The 13,202-nt window shown below is 43.0% G+C and overlaps 1 protein-coding gene across 1 annotated transcript in view; it reads left to right on the top strand.

The window, feature by feature from the left end:
* Positions 1 to 13,202, top strand: part of st6galnac3 (ST6 (alpha-N-acetyl-neuraminyl-2,3-beta-galactosyl-1,3)-N-acetylgalactosaminide alpha-2,6-sialyltransferase 3) — an 83,070-nt gene that overhangs the window by 37,855 nt on the left and 32,013 nt on the right. The gene's annotated exons all lie outside the window — the stretch shown is intronic.

Raw genomic sequence — 13,202 nt, 5'->3', positions numbered from 1 at the left:
CAGAAGCCTGCACTGCCAGGTTTATAGACACCGGCCAAATGCTGGTCTGGGGAAAATCTGGTTAATGATTCTGGCAGTCTTTCTAAACGCCTTCGCTGCAGCCGGATGCACTACTTCACAACTTCTCTGACATCATCTTGGCGCAGCTTGAATTTGCAAAAATTATGTGTCAGAAAGTGCGAAAGATGTTTGTTTGTTGGAGACATATTGCAACAAAATATCCGAAAATTGCAGCCTATTTTTTAAAGACGACTCCCTTCTCAATCGTTCCCCAGAGAGAGTCCGGGGTTAATGAAAATGAAAACCCGGCACTTTTGTTTAGGATGAATGTCATTTCTCAGTCTCGCCTCTGCTCATTTCCACAGAGCCGCACGCTCCTTTCCTCTCCCCGCATGTCATCAAGACCTCTCTTAACTTCTTAAGAGGATTAACATGTTCGGTAATAGGCAAAGCAACCATTCCATTTCAGCTCCATTGTCTCGCCGCTATTCAGGATGGCGGGGTTAACACTGAATTTCATGTAGAGCGTCCGTGTTCTGCCTGGCTCAGCTGTTTTCCGAAGGCCCCACGAAAGCCCAGATAGAGACGCGGGATTAGGGAGGTATGCTCGGGGAGAAGAATCTCATTACAGGACATAATGCTCCTGGGTGTGATGCTGAGCTTCCATCATTACTGATTGGAAACAGAGACCGAAGTCGAGGTGTGAACAATGAGCCGCATCTAATGAATATGTGATGAGCGCTGAGAGGATTGTCTATATGTCTGTTTCCCCGGCATGTCTTTGTTTGTGTTTGTCTCCGACTTGGCTGCAAGTGTTCCAGTATTTACAGGTAATTAGTGTCCATGGTAACAGCCTTTAAATCAACCTGAGACAGCAGCAGCACAGTGTATTTTAATGTAATCAGACGGAGAGAGGGGATTAACTGCTACCAGTACGTTGAGCTTACACAGTGTGGTATCCCTGCAGAAAGAAAATACAGCTCTTTATAACACTCACTTAAGTCCACATCAATGTAACGTTATCCCAAATCTAAAAATAAACTTCCCCAATTCATTCCTCTGCTTATCCGTGCAAACTACATTCATTAGCGCCTGAAAGTCCACAACAACATAACAAACTCTCAAACTGCTCCTGTGTGTGTGTGTGTTCGCTGGTTTCCTGTGAGCCCGTGCTGCACGGTGCAGGGGATAATCATCAGCTTGGAGGAGATGGAGCCGTGATCGAACACAAGTCTAATTATCCAGATTGCCGCGAGCCGCCCACGAGACCCGCTGCCTCGGCTTCGATCAGGTGGAACGCTGCGCTGTCTGAGTTGCCAGTCGACCGAGTAACCCCCTCTCTCAGCCAATAATTCAGAAGCTCCAGTCCAGACATGAAAGTGTCTGCCGGGGAGCTCGGGACACATGTAAGGTTATTACACCAACAGAGACCCAGAGATGGAGGGGTTGATATGACACATGGACAAAGTGAGGACACATGACATTCGCTTATCTATATTAATATGAGACTTGACTTGGGAATTACCCTGAAAAAACTGGTACTCAATTCTGACTTGACTTAGTGGACTTTGACTGGAGACTTGAGTCGGACTTGTGACATGGACTGGCTGTAATTGACTTTGACCTGAGATGTGACCTGACCCTGTCTGAAATGACTTGAGACTTACCCAGGACTGGTCTTGATTGAGGGGCTGCACGGTGGCGCAGTGGTTAGTGCTGTTGCCTCACAGCTAGAAGGTTCCTGGTCCAAACCCCGGTTCGGTCGAAGTGGGCCTTTCTGTGTGGAGTTTGCATGTTCTCCTGCTTCCTCCCACAGTCCAAAGACATGCTCGTTAGGTTCACTGGTGACTCTAAATTGCCTGGAGTGTAAAGATTGTGTCTGGGCACTGGTTTAGCTCAGTCGGTAGAGCAGGCGCCCCATATACAGAGGCTACAGTCCTCATCGCACTGATCGCAGGTTCGACTCCCGGTCTGCCGATCATTTGTGCATGTCAGCCCCCACGCTCTACTCCCCACATTTCCTGTCTCTCTTCAGCTTTCCTATCGAATAAAGGCAAAAAGCCAAAAAAATAATTAAAAAAAAAAAAAAAAAGATTGTGTCTGTCTCTATGTGTCAGCCCCGGTATTGACTGTCGATCAGTCCAGGGTGTACCCCGCCTCTCGCCCAATGACAGCTGGGATAGGCTCCAGCCCCCTTGAACCTGAACAGGATAAACGGTATTGATTGACTTTAACTTGAGACTTAAATTAGATTTACTTAGACTTCACTTGGACTTGTTCTGATTAACTGTGACTGTATATATAACTTAACTTAATTTAGAGTCAGTTGACTCTAAATCTTGAGTCTTAACTTGGACTAGTCTTGATTGACTAGCTTCAAGATGCCTAAGACGTAACTCAGAGTTGTTTCTCTTGACTCAAGACTTCTCTTCGACTCCATTGACTTCAGAGTTGGGGAACTTAAACTAAGGACGATTCAGTGGCGGTGTTGTTTTGATGACCTAAACAGGGCTTAAATGGAGACCATGCAATTCCATAATCAGGAGCCCATGAAAACGCCAACTTTGGCTGGACTTAGACTCGTCCTGATTGACTTTGACCTTTGACTTGACCTGCCTCTGTCTCAATTGACTTGAGAACTGACTTAGACTTGTTTTGTGACTTTTAAAGAGTGAGGGATGACATGCACCAAATGATCGGCAGACTGGGAGTCGAGCCTAGGATCGGTGTGTCGAGGACTGTAGACTGTTTATTGGACACCTGCACTACCAACAGAGCAAAACAAGCGCCTCAGTGATCTGAGATTTGACTTGAATTTGTCTGTTTTATATTTTATATTTTATTTTACTTTATATTTACTATATATATATATATATATATATATAAAAAGAAGAAAAATCAGCTGCTGGCTGTGTCCCAACACTGAACTGCACTCTAATTCTGCGCAGACTTTGAGTATGTAGGGCATTTACACAGGGAAGAAGTGATAAAATAAAATCCACTGAAATATTCTGCTCGACTTTTAGTTTGATATCTGTGGATAAAGTATCCAAAAACTGGGTTGAAGGATGGAACTGGGACACAGTCGGTGTCAATTGTCGGACAAATTAATGCTCACAGGAAATCTGGAGCTGTTCAGTTTTAAAAAAAAAATGATGCTGGTGCAAAAAAGATTCTTCAGTAACAAGCGAAACAAATCGAACAAAAAGCAAACAAAGAAGTCGTGAAAACCTTGGAAAAAAGAATTTCCTTTTTCTGAGGTGTGATTCTGAAGACGCTGTGTCATAAATATCTATTGGAACAGTTTTTGGGTCATTTCCCAAGAAGCAGAACACATGGAAAGTTGTATTCTACCATACATTATTAGAGTGCAATATGGAATAAGGTCCTCTAAAAAACAAACCCATGTAAGGAGTTTCTTTTAGGATGTGCAGAGATGTAAATAGGAAGCACAGCTATGTTTTAAACTGTGTCATGCTTTAACAAAGCACACAACAGATCCAGTATCACCACAAACTGCAGCTTGTCTTTTGGAAGGGGAGACGTCCATGTTTATGTATTTTCAAACAAAGACAAAACGCATCTTGATGACTCAGCTGTCTAAAGCACAGAAACAAGATTGAGTCCCAGGTTCAAACCCAGCTGGGGACATTCGTCGCTTGTCTTGCTCTTCAGTGACTCACCCAAAACATGCACAAACATAATCTCAAAGAGAACAGCAGGAACGATCCGAATTGACATCTAACATTGGCAGTGACAATGAAACGTCGACTGCAGCCTTCATTGTAAATATATATGACAGACGCTTAAACACATGATTCATGTAATTGCGCACTGCGGCTGGAACCATCCGGGGCTGAAGCTATCCGTCATCAGCGCAGCCTCCCGAGCTGCGGTCGTCGGCTGTCGGAGCGTATCGCCGCGGCCCTGTTACCGCCGGTAGATAACAGACCTCACGGCGACACGGGACTTAAATCACAGTGTCACTGAACAGCACTGCCACCTGGGCCTGCGTGACCCGGGTCTCTGTACCAGCCAGCTGCTGCTTCGTGGCATGTGTGTGTACTTAGGTGTGTGTCTGGATGTAGTGTGTCTTCACAGGTGCAGCACAGTCCGTCTGTTTCTGAGTGTGTTAGTGCGGCATTTTTATTTATGAGTTCCTACTTTACCCTGCGTTATATTTGCATTTTATAAAATAATATATATATTTGGATTCTATTCATACTTTTGTTATCCCGATTGTCCCTTCTGTGATGTTTGCCTTGGTCAAGTCTGTACACATGACAGATACTGCACGCCTCTCCATCCTGAGTGAAGGATCCCTCCTCGGTTTCTTCCATTGCCTCCCTGTTCGTGTTTTTGGGGGGATTTGTCCTCAACTGAGGAGAGGCTCGAAGAATAGAGGCTGTACAGATTGATACAGAGACCCATTGAGGCAATCTTTCGACTTGTGACATCAGGCTATAACAGTAAGATTGGCTTTAAATTGACCTTTAGAAAACTCTTTACAAGCTACAAGGTAACCTTTGTACTCTTCATTGGAAGTAAACAGGGTTTTTTCTTTTCCTCTTTTTTGTGTGTGTGTTTCTGGGACTACACACTTACATTTTATGTAGCAGTCACATCAGTGTTTACGCCAGACTTTTTGACGGTCAACTTGGCCGTTAATATTCCAGAATTCCGGCCTTACAGAAAAATTATCGGACATATGCTTTGAATAGCCATATGTGCCTAATTAATTAAATATTGCCACATTAATTAATATTAGACATCATCTTAAATGTGTGTCTTTGCATTTCATTAAAGTAATAACCTTGAAGATTTTAAGTTAAGTCACTATCTATCGCCAGATGAGGTAACACAATGGTGATTGAGCCCACTGTTGAAAGCCTTTGCATTTGCAGTATTACAGACTGGGTGTCTGTGGCAACTTTAATGGAAAAAATCAAGTGTCTCTGCAAGTGTTGCAAGTAAACAGTAATCTACTATGGCTGAACAAACAAAGAAAAGATGGGTGACTACAGATACAACTTCAACAATAAGTGACAATCCAAAGAAGAAGAAACAAATTCGACGCTCAGATGAAGGCAAACAGTCTAAAAGGGAAAGCGACCGGACGTGTGGACGTCACACATGCGACACTGTCTGGATATCTGGGAAGTGTGCTCCCGCAATTACAGTTTATCACTATAGGAGCCGCCAAAGAGAACGAAACTGAGATCTTTGAGATTATATCTTTAACGTTGAATAAAATAACAATAAGCTACATGAAGAAGCCAATATAGGTAAAAAAAAAAAAAAAAAGGCTCTCTTGGCAACACATCTTTTAAATAACACTATTCAGTACGCCATTACTAATTTTTTAACTGTTTATGTTTTTATATTTTCCCACCTGACATTTTAGCCGTTGATATCTTTATCCGTCAGACAACTACACGTGATACCAATGAGTCACATGTATGTTGCCCAAGCACCCTGCATGCACCATGCACATGTTCGTCCTCATTTCTGTACAAGAACACCACATTCAAACCGTGAAGGAGTTGTTATGCATTCCTAATGGTCCTCAGACTCAGCAGGGGGCCTTTCATTACAAGAAAACACAGGTGTGACTTAGTTGTGGCTCGTCTACTTATATTCCTCCGAAGCTTTGTCAGCTTATGCAGCATGAAATCTACTTGTTTTGATGTACACACTTTATAGCATCACATCCGTCTCGAAGTTAACTTCCTGTGCTGTAAAACAAAGACATCAGAGATAAGAAGACGTGGACGTCGTGCAGCCGTTCCACACATTTCTTTTCACAGACGAACCCAACCCCTACCTCCGCCACATATTTGCATGAGGAGCTGCAGATGGAGCAAATGCTTGTCACGTCGCCTGCGTCCTTCATGCTCGTCACGCGCAGCAGAGCACGACACACAAACAACATGAAAAACAGAACTCGACCGCATGACTCGTGGTCGGAAAACTCCACATGTGACCTTTAACTTCAGGAGGACACAGGTGCCACTCAGTGATAGCTCATTTACTTCCGTGCATCCCATTGTACATTACCCTCAGGCGCATCCAGCATGAAATTACATCGGCTGTTATTGTGTACAACATTTTGTGGTGTCACATCTGGTTTAAACTTAACTCCTGTTTAGACATCAGAAATTATAGATGTGAATTTGACACGTTTTGAGGAGTTATTTTGCAGTTAAGAACCCAGTGTCTTGCTGTCGATGTCGGACGAGGAGGCAGAGTGTGATGTCAAACAGCTGTTAGACGATTAGAGGGAAATGATGATAAAACTTCAACTCTTATTTAAGCAGTCAGAGGAAGAAGTTTTTCTACTAGACCAGAATCAGCAACCGACCCGGAAGTAAGAAAAGTGATGCAATCCTTAAATGTCTCTGACGCCTCAGGTTAAGAAACACTCTGAGGCTCCAACCAAAAATGGATGTTTCATATGCATTCATCAAGGGGATGAGTCAGTTTAAACTGAGATGAACTTAATAGTCGACACTCCGCTCTCACGGGCCACAAAATATATTCAGAATTCTGTTTCAATCTGTTTTTATCAGCGTAAATGTCAGCGCTGCGTAATCGTGCTTCATAATCTCTCGCCGTCCACTCCATGTGAGCGCGAGTACCCCCGGCAGTCAGCGCGCACTCATCCTGAAATAGTTTGTGTTGAAAATGAACCAAATTCAGTTCAACAGCTCCTCTGTTTTTCTAATCACAGTCTGAGAGACTCTGCTAAAGAGCCGTTCACATTTACAAATATTGAACAAAGTCCTGTGTTGTACATCTGAGAGGTGTCTGTGATGTGAGAAAAAGCCTGCAGGGGCTCCACAGAGAGCAGGCAGAAGAGGGGGGAAGCACCCACAGGGAGTTTCTTGGGATGAGGGCGTATTTTGTCTTTTAAATCTGACAACATCCCACTGGAATAAAAAGCTCACTTGTGTTTAGACTCTCAAATGAGCCTTTTGTTATTCAACACAGTCCCCCCTTCAGTGTGGCACAAACTGGATTAGTTTTACTTGTGATAATGCTATCGAGATCGTAATCTCATGCTCAAACTGTTTGATTTGAAGTGACTGAAGTTCTTTGACCAGAAAAAACAAACTCATTTGCACGTCTGACAAAATACTGGACGTGGTGCTGGAATACAGGCGACAAAGTCACTTTATTGATCGGAAAGCTGGAGATAGACAGGGAATATGGGGAGAGGATGACATGCAGCCGAACAGCTACTATGGCTGAACGAACAAAGAAAAGATGGATGACTACAGATACAACTTCAAAAATAAGTGAAAATCCAAAGAAAAAGAAACAAAGTCGACGCTCAGATGAAGGCAAACAGTCTCAAAAGGAAAGCGACCGTCAGCGAGGAAAATCAAGAGTTACAACCGGAGCCAACCGTGGACGTCACACATGCAACACTGTCTGGATATCTGGGAAGTGTGCTCCCGCAGTTACACCTTATCGCCACAGGTGTCGCCAAAGAGAACAAACTGAAATCTTGGCGATCATAACTTTATCTTGCTGTGTGTCTGTAACACACTTTGAAGGAGCAGCACTGAGTAACAAAAGTCATGTAATGACTCATGTTACACATTACAAAGAGTCATATACGATCCAATCAGGTGGACGTCCTTCAGCTGTAACCAGAATTAGGGGGCCTTTAGTTACTGCGGTGCTTCTCTCTGGAGCAAGCTGCCTGTTGACCTGAGGTCCATCACAACTTTAAAATCTCTTCTCCCGAGCGTACGAACAGGTACTCTGTGTAATTGTTCAATTTAGTATAAGTATAGTTTTCACCCCCAATTGAGCTACACTGTTTGTCCTAAAGTAAAATGTGTCTTTTCTCTGCTTCCTGACTCGGTTGATGAGTTCATGTCATTGTAAGGCCGTTCCATGTTTTTAAAGGCAGCACGCAGCTTTACCATCCTCTGTAAGTTCTTCATGGTGTTGCATCCAAAATGCCTCCACACATTTCTTCTCAGATTAGTTTGTTGTCTTGATCGTCTGTTTAGCACAGCTCGCTGCTTTCATCCTGTTTGTGTTAAGAATAGCTTCACTCGCTGAGGGCAACATCTTGGTCAGATGATGACAGAGAAAATGGGTTAAACTAAATATAGTTTGACTAAACAGAAAAGGCTTTCTCCTCTTTGTTGCAGCCTGACTTTATTGTGCTTTTATGTAAAAAACTGAATGTTCCCAGTGAAGCTTTGAAGTTTGACATTTTCCAGACAAAGCAGCCCATAATTGCTCCCTGACCCTGAAATATTCTGACACAAAGTGAAGGAGTGTGACAGAAAGCTGAACTTCGCTGATGCAGTCTGATGTGATGGAGAGCTTCAGTGTCAAATGGCTCTCCACCAGTTCACACAGTGTAGTTTACAGTGTGCAGGACGTGACTCTATCTGTAATTGCTTTGTGTATTGGATGTGCAGAGAAGAAGAAGCCGGATATATCAGGACTGTTGCTGCCGCCTCATGTAGAAGATTGAAACACAATGTTTGCAGCATCACCGCGGAGCTGTGATTTCATGCTCATCACGACGAGCCGTTTAAAGAGAAAGCGAGCAGGAGGATTCATTGTGTCTCCCTCCGCAGGAAGCCGTGTTTCCCACCATATACAGCCTCTGAGAATCAGCGCTGAGCGCTTTGCTCTAAACCCAAACACAGAACTCACTGAGCTAGCGTGTAATGACATTACATTTCTGCGTTGAAAGCCTGTAATTGCTGTGAAATTATCTTATTAAATGAAGCCACTGGAAACCCTGAAACACAAATAACCCGACGTCCACGGCGGCTGCTCATCGGGTCAAAACCGGTCAATTCAGAGGAACAAGGAAGTTATCACAGTGTCCGCCCTCGAAGGAAGACGGGATCAGCGGCTTGTCATTCTCAGTGTTCATGTGACCCCGCGTGAGAGGGAAATGAGGCGACAGACGGAGGCAGAGAGAAGCGAAATGTTAACTGGAGGCGAAGTGCACTCTTCCTTAAAGTCCATTTGCATTAATGTCCTAATGACGGAATGAAACTTGGATTTGTTTGCAAATCTATTAGCGGGGGAGGGACGTTGGGTTAGAGGGGGGTTTATTCACAGCCTGTGTGCAGTCTGTGTGAGCAATTTAAACTTAACAGAATAATGACAAAGTAGAACATGTTCCCCTTTCAAAAGGAATTGATTGAAACTATTTTCATGCTCTTATAATGTGCATAAATTTGCCACCGATCAACATTAATTTCCAGCACAACCAGTGAACCATGAACGTATTAAAAGAGAACATGATGTTCCTAATGGAGGTTCTAAGGACGGAGAAAATCAGCCCCAGTTCTGGTCGTTACCAGACTACATACCATGTTTTAGAGTCTGCAAAACACAGGTTGCATAATCCATGAACTTACTTTTATTGATTTTTTTCTTTATAAACACAAATCTGCACATGATTGCAGGATCTGTAGACAAGGGCCAAGACTTTTTGTGTCCTAAGCGTTCTTGTTTCTGTTTGTAGTCCGAGTAGTTTTGTCCACTTTGTTTGTTTGCAGGAAAATAGTCCTCGTGGAGAGCAAGACAGGCGGACACATCGACCATAGTGCAATCCTTGAATCTAACGGCTAGCATCTGACCACGATTATGCTTTTTGTTAAAAACCCCCTCCAGTGAAAATCAAGTGTTTAACCTTGTAAACATCTCCATGTGGTGTTTTTCATGCGCTACAAGACACATCAGGGACAACACAAGCAGTCATGTCCATGGCTGGGCCTGTCTGCTTTTAAACTGCAGTGTACCAAGGACAGGCTGAACAACACGTTTTCAGATTGGCAGGTTTGAGACGGGGTGACAGTTTGCATATCATTATGTGTAACCTATGGCAACCACTTTGGCGATGCGCAAGCCAGCTGTAACCATCATCGTCATTGCAAACTCACTACTGACTACTAACGTTAAAGTTACTACTAATTACTACATTTCAAGCGAGCTAAGTTTCAACAAGTTGCCACTAAACGATGGCAGAGACGTGTTTTGTTTTCGGCTGAAATTTTACGAACGGAGAAACGTATAGTGGGCGGGGCCTGTGCAGATTCATGAATTTTTAAGGAGGGAGAAGGAGGAGATGCCTTGGCAGGATTTTTACAAGGTAATTAAACATATTTTGCAGAAAAAACATGAACACGCAGATAAAAAAATCTCAACTCCTACTTCGTTCTCATGTCTCAAGTTGCTGCTTAGACTTCAAACATGAACAGCAATCTCGAACCACAGATTCTTTATTGTTTATCCAAATAGCTGTTTTGTAGTGATGAGGCAAGAATACATAGAAGAACCTCCAGTCCAGTAAGCATTAATGTAGCAAGGCCTGAAACCACACCCAGCCTAAAACTTCCATTAGTTTGATCTTTCCTGTTTTCCTGTTTACTGTTGGACACATAATTTATTTATATTTTCCCTTTTTTCCTTCATTTAATGTCTGAAAAGTTCAGTGGTAGGAAAAGAGTCATTTCCTTAATATCAACAACAATTTTGCACACGAGATGTCATAAGTGTTTGGTCCTACCCTCCATTAGAACGCTATCTCAGCTCTCCATCATGTTTGAATAAATCTCCTCTGTCCGGTGGAGGCTGACAAAATCATGTCCGGCTCACATGATTCGGTTATTCTACCAGCTGGGCAGTGTCACAGGCACAGACACGATGGTGAGCCTTCACATGCTGTAAATGTATTTTCTCTTCTGGTTTGCAGCACACGATTGAATAAGCTTCACTGAGCAACGTCCCCGAAACACACCTGCACCCCCGGTCATGTAACAACACGCCCCCCATCTAATAAGCCTTATTAGATCAAATGCTTCGGTGGCTTCAGAAAAATATCACTCTTAAAGATAAAATAGCCTCATAACAGGAGGCTCCGTGCTGTGTCAGGCTGTATTAGGGATATGTCTCTGCTCCTCTGTCACCAAGACAGACAGATACTTCCTGAATAATGTTTGTTTTAAAGAATCATATTTGTCCTTCAGAGCAGAAGAGGATAAGATGAAACTTCACGGGCCTCAACTGGGAAATCATGTAGCTGCAGTAACAAACAGTAACAGGATTCAGGAGAAGGCAACAGATGAAACAACATAAAGTGGATTAAACTGGCAAAGAAATATACACCAAACCAGCGCCCCTGAAACTATTTTAATGCAAAAACATTAACAACATCTGTTGAGCTTCTAAACAGTGCAGATTTGCAGCTTTTCCTGGGTTTACATGTTTATAAAGTCAGATCTTTGACTCATAGACTGTATTTTACGACATTACAGCTCCCGAAAAGTGAAGCCAAAACATTTTGATCGCCTCCTGCTGACTGGCTGCTGTATAGGTCATAAAGCCCGCCTCCTCCATGTTAACAGATGGGACATGAGGCAAACTTTAAAATCGAAATACACGCCAAATAAATGTTTCTCTCACGTTGTTTCTGTCGTTATAGTTAGTTCTTTTCATGCTGATTTATGTCCAAGTGTTCATTTTTCTGACCAGTTTATTTCTAATTAGTTATTTGATGCTGTAAAAAGGATGATTGACAGCTCTGTTGACAAATCCGGCTCCTGCAGCCGATCTGTTCCTGGATCAGCAGAGTGGAGGAGGAACGGTGAGAGGAGACGTGACTAAAACAATCACTGCAGTCACTTTTTCATTTAAATAAATGTCTGTTAAGTCACTATCTATCACCGAATGAGTTAGCACAATGGTAATTGAGCCTGTGGGCCACTGAAGAAAGCCTTTGCATTTGCAGTACATCTTATTTTTATTGATGTCTGTTGCAACATTCGTGGAAAAAATCACAAACGGCGCCAAGTTTGTGTTGGTTTTCCATCAGGCAGCAGTGGTGGGTCTGCCAGAGAGGGTAGGCGGAGCTAAGTGGCTGCACTTCTGATTTGTGTAAGCATTGCGAGTAATCAGTAATCTACTATGGCTGAACAAACAAAGAAAAGATCGATGACAACAGATACAACTTCAAAAATAAGTGAAAATCCAAAGAAAAAGAAACAAATTTGATGCTCAGATGAAGGCAAACAGTCTAAAAAGGAAAGCGACCGTCAGCGAGGAAGATCAAGAGTTAGAACCATGTCAAAGGGAGCCAGCTGTAGACGTCTGGTTAAATAGGGAAGTGTGCTCCCGTAGTTACTGTTTAACCCCAGTGGGTGGTGCTCAAGAATAGAAAACTGAAATATTCGAGATTATATCTTTAATGGTGTGTCCGAAACCGCATACTATCATACTAATCATACTAACCGTGACGTAAAATTGAGCATGTCATGCGTTCCCATGTCATAGTATGCAATTTTGTGTATGCGAGAAATGCCCGGATGTATACTAGATCGGCCCGGATATTTGAGTATGAGACGGGAGCTCACTGGTTGTACTCAACCGCCCCAAAATGCATTGCGGCTATTCAGCTTCTACTATGGCGGAGATGGACCGGAGATCAGACCGGACATACGTAAACGATTAAGTCACGTGATACGGAGAAGACGGCTCTGAGTATGATGCGAACGGCATCCTAATAGTCAGGTTAGTAGGCAGTATGCCGTACATACTGTTTGAGTATGTAGTAGGCAGTAGGTTAGTATGCGTTTTTGGACACAGCATGTGTGTGTGTTTTGGTTAGCAGAAGTGGTTACGGCGGCTCCACCCACCGATCTCTACTGCGCAACCCCTGATGATGTTGCCAGCGAAAGATGGCAGCGCCCATCACGGTGGCTATTTTGGCTGCAATTTCATACAGTGAGAGCAGATGGAGGCGCATTGCCCATCTTTGCATACAGTCAGATCTTTGAATATTAAGATGCTTGGTAAAGCAAAATAGGACATCGAATTGATAGAGTTGATCTCCAGTTAATAGAGATAGAATGATCGTTAGCTGCAGCCTTAACATCAACACAATGTTTGAAGTATAATGGATAACAAAAAGGCTTAAATGAACAACATAAATCATGTGTATCTAAAGAAATTAAAGACAACTGGTGTGTGCAGTGTAATGTAAAGAGTAAATACATCAGTAGCAGTAATGTGAATTTGCAGCGATACTAATGGTCTGCGAATATCTTTAGTCCTCACATTAATCAGGTCTGGAGATGGGCTCGCTCTCCTCCTCCCCCTCTCTCCTCCTCTTTTCCTTCTTTTCTCAGGGTGAAGTTTGACATTTTAACTGCAGCATG

Source organism: Semicossyphus pulcher, unplaced genomic scaffold (assembly GCF_022749685.1).
Source record: "Semicossyphus pulcher isolate SPU_LCO1_2020_fin unplaced genomic scaffold, fSemPul1.0.p SCAF_7, whole genome shotgun sequence".
Taxonomy (NCBI): Eukaryota; Metazoa; Chordata; class Actinopteri; order Labriformes; family Labridae; genus Semicossyphus; species Semicossyphus pulcher.
This window is presented reverse-complemented; position numbering and strand designations above follow the sequence as displayed.